The sequence below is a fragment of the Octodon degus genome, unplaced genomic scaffold (assembly GCF_000260255.1).
Source record: "Octodon degus isolate 3935 unplaced genomic scaffold, OctDeg1.0 scaffold00007, whole genome shotgun sequence".
Lineage (NCBI taxonomy): Eukaryota > Metazoa > Chordata > Mammalia > Rodentia > Octodontidae > Octodon > Octodon degus.
The window spans coordinates 16,240,638-16,248,576 of record NW_004524583.1 but is presented as its reverse complement, the minus strand read 5'-3'; positions in this window follow the sequence as shown (position 1 = coordinate 16,248,576).

Sequence of the window (7,939 nt, the reverse complement as noted above, 5' to 3'; positions counted from 1 at the left end):
GCTCTCACCTATCTTACTGTCTCCCTGTCCCCAATCACTTTGGCTTAGTTTAGTTGTGTTACCGGATGGTTGTTCCTTACGAACTCTGAAGTTTGGACCTTAGCTTTGAGAGTCCAGCTAGTGCACAAGGCATGCTTGCACACTCAAACTCAAATACCACTCTAAGAATATTGTGAAAGGAGTATATCTCTTCTTCATTTCTGTAAATTTTTCATGTGAAATGGAGAAAACCACTTGACACCCTCCACCTTTACAAATTAAGGACAGTGTTTTGATGGAGCCCTAACCTAGAACTCAGGCATACCCAAGTCACACTCAGTCAGTCACACGAGCCCCTTCCACCTGTCTCTCCTGAGGAAGCTTTGTGTAACTGCGGAGCACTACATGGGAAAGTAGGACAGTAGGATTTGAGATGTAGGTTGGGCAGGAATTGTAATGAAAGCCTCATGCTCCTGTTGCTTATTTGGGTTACAATTAAACAATATAATAAATATTCTGCTTTTGCCAGAAACACTTGCAGATTTAGCTTTCTGGAATAGATTCTAATTACATTATAAATAATAATGAGGATATAATCTGGAGGAGGGAAAAAAGATGAGTTCAGCAGAAAAATAAGGATTCACAAACTTAAGATGGGGGTTGGAGGAAGATAATGACTTCACCAAGTTATCTAGCAGCTGTCTTCACTTTAAAAGCATCCTTCACAGCACCCTAGTACATGTTTGGCAACCCTATGGCCCTGGAAGAAACATTTGGGAAGTGCTATACTAGAAATGATAGCACTGTAGGGGAGAAAAAAATCATTTTCTCTCTGTCTTTCCTAGTTTTCAGCATGGCTGGACCCTCTTAACTAAAGGTAGAATAACAAGAGAAAAATAAACACATTTTTAACATGTATACTTCATGTACACATAGAAGATCCCATGGAATGGATACTTCTGAGAGAGGTGGCTCAGAAATATAGTTTATAAAGCATCTTCAACACAGATTAGGGAATTCTTAGAGAACTGACAAGACAAGGGAAGCATTTTGATGCAAACTAATAGATAGAAGACCGTGGGAAGACAAATATATAGACATTTGTTATGTATGTGCCTTGGTGCCATTTCAGTCTGATCAGGGTCAAAGTTATCCTCAGTGGCCAACTTGTGTTTGCAGTAGAGAGTGAAGGATACCTTTGCCTCTGTAAATTTATGTCCTGTTTTTAGGCAAATGGAGGAGGGCAGAGAGCTTTTCTTATCATATCCTTCTCTCATCAATTGCCTTGAACTCAAAATGATCTTTATGCCCAAATGGCATATTGGGGGTGGTATGTTGGCTTTCCTACCATAGTAATGACAGAAGCTGTACTGAGTGAGGTTGTAGCCTTCTGGCTAGACTTAAAGACATCAGAGAAATGCAGCTGATAGTATAACCCTTCTAGAGTCAGTCTAGACACAAACAATAACTCTCCTGACTGAAACACAACCCCTGAGATATCACACTGTTGCAGATTCTACCTACAAATATGTCTATAAAATCCAACACTCTGATTTACTTTAAGAACTTGAGCAAATAACTTCTCTGAGGCTCAGTTTCTTCATCTATGATACCTACCAAAATGGTAATGTGAAAAGCAAACAAGGAAGGCACTAAACACTATAATCAGCAGCGCTTAGATATTTTGACTAGTAATTGTTACTATAGTTTTACCAAGGATGAAAGAAAATTTTGGGTTAAAGAGATGTGACTCTGGCTTCTGTATTAATTCCTGAAACATAATACACAACAACTATAACTTAAAGGATTATAGTTTTAATTTGGCTCACAGTTCCAAGGTGCATGATCAGCTGACTTCAAGGCCAAAGGGCCCAGGAGGAAGGACATGGTGGAGCAATGGCAGCTGAAAGTGCAGCAGGGGAACAGTGTCAGCAAGAAGAGGAGCCAGGACCACAACCAGTATCTGAGGTCACACCCCCAGGACCAGCTCAGACACACCCACAAGTGTGCTTCACTAACCTGCTTGATGTTTCTGAATCCCAACAAGTTACCATGTCACAGTTAACAGTCATATCACCCAGATTAAACCCATATTTCCATCTCCTTGCTCCAGAGAGTCCACAGTGGTGCCAGGGTTTCTTGCTCTCTCTCAGTTCACTGGCCTTCATTGACCTTCCTCCAACTACCCCCCAACACAGAGGTGTTTGCCCCTGTTGGTCTAGGAACTTTGTTTCAGCTATGTGTCTGCTCTGTGATAGTCAAGCTTTTGTTTTTTAATTTCAGGAGAGAAGGGGGAGGTAGATAAAAGAAGACAAAGCCCTTATGCTGTCTTGCATCCTTTGAAGTTTCTTTTCTGAAGTTGTTTAAGCTCTTTGAATCCATCACTCCAAGGATTCATGAGAAATAGTTTGGGATGTTCTAGTCTAACTTAATAATAGAAAAGTTCTTTGAGGCCAGCTCCAAAGCACTGCTATTCTTTAATGCAATGTCTGCAGTGCATTTTCAATGCCTGTCCCTGTAAACATACCTTATGAGCACCCGTCTTCAAAGAATGTCCTTGCTCTTCAGTGGGGTCTGTTGGTGTAATTTACTGAGAATAAAAATCTCTAGGTTGGATAAGACAGAGGCATGTGCTCAGAGCTGGAAACAAATTTGGAATTTGTAAATTCAATAATTCAAAAAGTAAAACCCAGAGAAGTGAGAGAAAGTAAGTCCACATATTTAAGTGTGGACAAAGCTAGGACAAGGACCGAATCTCCTTGTACTGGTTTTGGTGTTCTTTCCCTTGTTGGAGTTCTGACCATGAATAGTTAGGATTTCCCATACCCACTGAAGGCTCACTTACTTCCCACTTGCTCATAAATTCTGGGGAGAAGCCTTTAATCCTAAGTGCATGTGAGGTTAACTCTGTCAACTTGATTGGCTTCAGGGTGGCCTACGGGACTACTAAAACATACATTCGGGTCTATGTGGGGGGTCATGGAAATGTTACCTTTGTTCTGCTCCCTAACCCCTTCCTCTCTTGAGTCCAGCAGTTTTAAGCCATTGTATCTTTCTGCCACAATGTCCCTTCCTTGGGTGGAACCAGCTACTCATGGAATGAAACCTGAAACCACGAACCAAAATAAACCTTTGTCCTCCCGTGTTCAGTGTGGTGGTAGAGCGGCCCAGAGACTGACAGCCCCTCTTCTTTATCTTTTTCATACTGGTACCCACCTTTCCCAAAGAGCTGAGGATTCTCTGCTTCACATTATTCAACAAAATGAAAATGGGCAATTTGTATTATGGCCCCACCTGAAGATTAAAAGCCTTAAGATGTATTTCCACGGTCTCTGCACAGTGCTAATCAGCAGAGTTTTGGAACTGCAGTAGTGCAGATCCCTCAACACCTCTGCCACTGCTTACAACTATAGATGTTTTGAAGTAAAGAAAGCTACTGGGGGCTGGTGAGATGGCTCAGTGGTCTAAAGCACCTACTTAGAACAAGCTTAGCAAAGCACAGGGACCGCAGTTCAATCCCCCAGCACCACATGCCAGCCAGCCCCGCTCCCTGGTGGATTGAGCTGGCCACACACACACACACACACACACACACACACGCACACACAGACACAGACACACACACATAAAAATAAAAATAATTTTTTTTAAAAAAGAAAGCTACTGGGTTTTATTTCTAAAAACCAGTAATTCTCAGAGACATAGATTCTATTTCTTAAGTAGTTTGCTCTCTTGATTTCATTCTGAGGGGATATAGGAACTCACTCACTCTAAGAATGAAAAGAGGGAGGGCAAAAAGGTGAGGGGACTTAAACTGAGTAATGAGTTCTAAAATGAGAAAAGGCATAGGAATGTAAAATACCAGAATTTGCCACCCCCAAAATATAGTTATTTGGCATGAAGATATTTTGAGCTAGTTAGTATATTTTGAAAAACAACAGACACAGTAGAAGTTTGGTGGCAGTGCCTAAGTTTCCGTTTGGTAAGTAGAATTTATTTCCATAAAGGAAATCTCCATCATTAAGGATGCTCTTCTGTATCAGAAGACTGTTAATAAAAAAGGCTGCTTAGGTCTACGTTAAAAAATTTACACTTTCTAGGTCTGGTGAGATAGCTCAGTAGCCTGCTTTGGCAAGCGCAGGGACCAGGGTTCGATCCTTTTCCCACATGCTGTGTCAGCCCCACCACCAGGGCACACTGAGATGGCGAATAAGTCCAGGTGTGGTGACACACGCTTGTAATCCCAGTACTGTGGAGGCTGAGAAAAGGAGAATCACTGTGAGTCCATGCTGTTTAGTGAGACTCTATACTAAATACATAAAAAAATGAAAGAAAAACATAAAAAAATGTACCCTTGCTTACCATACTTTTTTGTTGCCTTCACATAACTTGTTACCTCCTCTCCCTGTAACCCCAACATCTCCCTTCCTCTGTAGAAATTTATACCCAAGTTTAACTACCTCTGACTTACTCATCTGTAAGTTTCCCCCACAAATATATGAGATCTAAATATGACCAAACTTCCATTTTCTTTACTCTTGTTAAAGAAACCTTTTTAAAATAGAGAACCAAATAAAACACAGATGAGTAGGAGGAAAAGATAGATTTTTTTCCTCCCATCTAGGAGAAAGAAAAGAAAATGTCTATATAGAAGCAGGTAAAAAGAAGAAAGCTGAAAAGGACAACTGCAAGCTGATGTGAATCATGCATCAGGAAATCGTCGAGGAAAACAGAATCATGGAAAATGATACCTATTCCATGGAAAAGATCATTGGTAAAAGAATGGATCACACTTGACAAAGATGATGCTCCAGTGCTTCAGGAAGGAGCTGCACCTCTAATCTTCCATGGTTGGAGGATTCTTAGCACCTTTCTGAGTGAAGAGGCACTGATTAGTGCAAGACACAGGATTGTGCCTAGGTACCTACCAGAGCGGATCACCATTACAGTCCCTCCTCTTAGCAGTGGGTGCTTCTTTGGAAGTTGCCCTTTGGAGAGTGACTTCCCTTCCCTTTGTCTGGCATTCTAAATTCTAAACAAAATCCATACCCAAGTAATTGAGATGCTAACTTCTAAATAACTCTTCCCCTGGTTTGCAGAACATAGAACATCTATGAACTTTCAGAATGTGCAAAACATATTTTTCAATTCTTTACATCAATTAATTCAAAGTAGGTAAATTGTTGTGATGTCTACCTTCTAAGAATAAATAATACATTTGTGATTAGTTCTAAGAGATCAAAGGTCCAGGTCAGTCGTGATGCTCTGATTAAAGGGTGGGGGAGCACACCTGAATGACAAAGACTCTGCTCAGCATGTGGGCTTCCTACCCATTGTCCCTTGAACCTTTTTTCCCTCTTCATAAAGTCCCTTTATATTCTTGAGTTTGACAACAATAGCCCCCTCTATCTTCTCAGGGCTAGCTTTAAGTAAATCCAATTTCCTTTCTAGCAACTACCTCCTAAGTATTAATCTTTAAGGAGTAAGAAGACAGAATTGGGTTCTGTAACAACCCCCCAAATGTCAAGTGCCACTTGAGACATTGTCTTGGGACAGTAGGCCTACCTTACTGAAACCAGTTCTCAAGGAAAGCTAACTCTGTCTGCCTGACCCACTCAAAACGGGAGCAAGCAATGCAGAACAGAGAACTGGAAATAGAAAGCTGCAAAGACTTATGGTATTGAGCCCCTCCATACCCAAAGTGAGGGGAAATTACTCCAAACAGCAAATAGAGCCTTTCAAAGCTCTACCAAGGAACACAGAGCTCACAAGTCTGGGCCTGTTCCCTTTTCTAAAAGAATGGAAAACCCGAGAAGAAGCATGAGAGGATAACCCTAAGGAATCAAACACAACACTTCAAATATTCCACTGTTACAAACTCTTCCTACATTCACAAAAGCCTCTTGGTGTCAGATTTTTAAATTCAATTTTTACCCTTAAGAATATTTTAAAAATGTTAAAAATGCATCAATTCAAAGTCAAGTACACTCACTGCTTTCCAAACAACTCTAAGATAGACAGTACAGTTGGGGGTTATGGATCCACTCCCCTCCACTCACCTGAGCCTGGGCAGCACCCGGGGCTAATCCCCTTAGTCTGTCCTAGGATATACTACCTAGAGGGGAAATATGAAAGACAAAGACCAGCCAGCCTTCCCTTGGAAGATTCCAGAGTTCCAAATCAGGACATATTCATGCTAGACCTGCTGACATGACCTGTAATGACCTCTCTTCAGTTGGAGATTGTTAAAGATTCATACATATGGAATGCATTTCATACATTCAATTCTATTAATGAGTTATGTAAGGACATGAGCAGTAAGTACAACTGAGTCTAATGAGATTGTCATTGAACTGTCAGTCATGCTCTGAAAGACCCCATGGGCAGCGCCCTAAGTCTGGAGCAATATTTTAAGTCCTTCCCCCCAACCCATTCAGTGCCCATTCTGTTGTCCTTCCCATTTGTGCCATGTCCCCTTCTGCTGGCACAAGCCTAGTTATGGAATATACCTTATCCTTTAAATTTCATTAAACTTACCTGCTTTTTCCTTCACATTGGGCACTGTGTCCAGCACTATGTTCATCACACACAAGAACTTAGAAATCTGTCCCAGGACCATACCACCCCTAGTAACAAGTCTGCCTGCCAGAGGAATTTCCTGACATGAGAGATTGGGTTCAAAATGCTTTCAGTGATAGGCATATTAGGTTTCTATATTAGAGCTCAGAATTTTTCAGGCTGGTTATTACACATATATTTAGCTACATATGCCTAATCTAAATGTCTTTAAAAACTTATGCAGAGTACAAAGTGAAGAGACTCCTTTTAGGATCACCATCTTATTAAGAATTAAGTATGTTCTGGTAGCTGTAGAGCTGGTTACCTAAAAACTACTATATGCCCACTCTGCCCTTCTTTTGTTCTGCTATAGGGCACAAGCTACCAGGCTATTCACTTTCCCACTTGCCCTTGCAGGCAGGAGGAGCCTTACGATTCCACAAGTGGTTTTCCTTTCTCCTAAATAAAAAGAAAATCTCAAAAGGACTTACTCTAGAAGGTCTGGGCTTCCAGTCTGGAATTCAACAGGAGCTGCCTGGTGGCATTACAGGTCAAGATTGAAACGAAGGATGGAAAGCAGAAGACAGAAAGAGACTGCACCAGCCTTGGGCTGCTTCAGAGATGTGGGCAAAGTCACAGCGCTTTTCTACTGTGCCTCTACACAGTCACTCAGCACCTTCTCTGGAGCTCAATTCAGACACTGTCTGCTGAGAGACGGCATCACATCCCATAAATTAAGAACTCAGTCCCACAAAACTGCCCCCCATGTCAACAGCCTCCCAGTTGTGACCTATATTTATGACCACTGGGCTACACATAGGGGTGATCATAATTACACTCCCCACACCTTGAATTCATCTAATTTGCTAGAGCAGCTGAAATTACTCAGGAAACACTGTACTTATGTTTATCAATTTATTATAAAAGATGTTACAAAGGACACAACTGGACAGTCTAACCCAGAGATGCCCAAGGCATGACCCCTTCCATGACCTTCCTGGGCACTATCCTCTAGGTACCTCTAGCATGTGTCCTGTTATCCAGATGCTTTTATCCCTGTCTGTGTGGGTTTTACGGCACTCTAGTTATGTAGGCATAATTACTTAAGTCATTGGCCATTAGTGATCAACTCAACACTCAATCTCACTCCCCAACCCCAGAGGTCAGAGGTCAGAGGTCAGATGCTGGAGATTCTGCTGGATGTTCCAGCCCCCTTAATTTAAGTTTAGGTCTCCTGGCAACCATCCTTCACTTCATACCCACCTAAGAGTGCCTGGGCACAGTCATCTAGTTAGCACAGAAAAGACATTGACCACTTTGAAGGGTTCAAGGGTTCTAGGAGCTGTAAGCAAGGAAACAGGAACAAAGACCAAATGTCGTATAGGTGGATATAGATATAGCT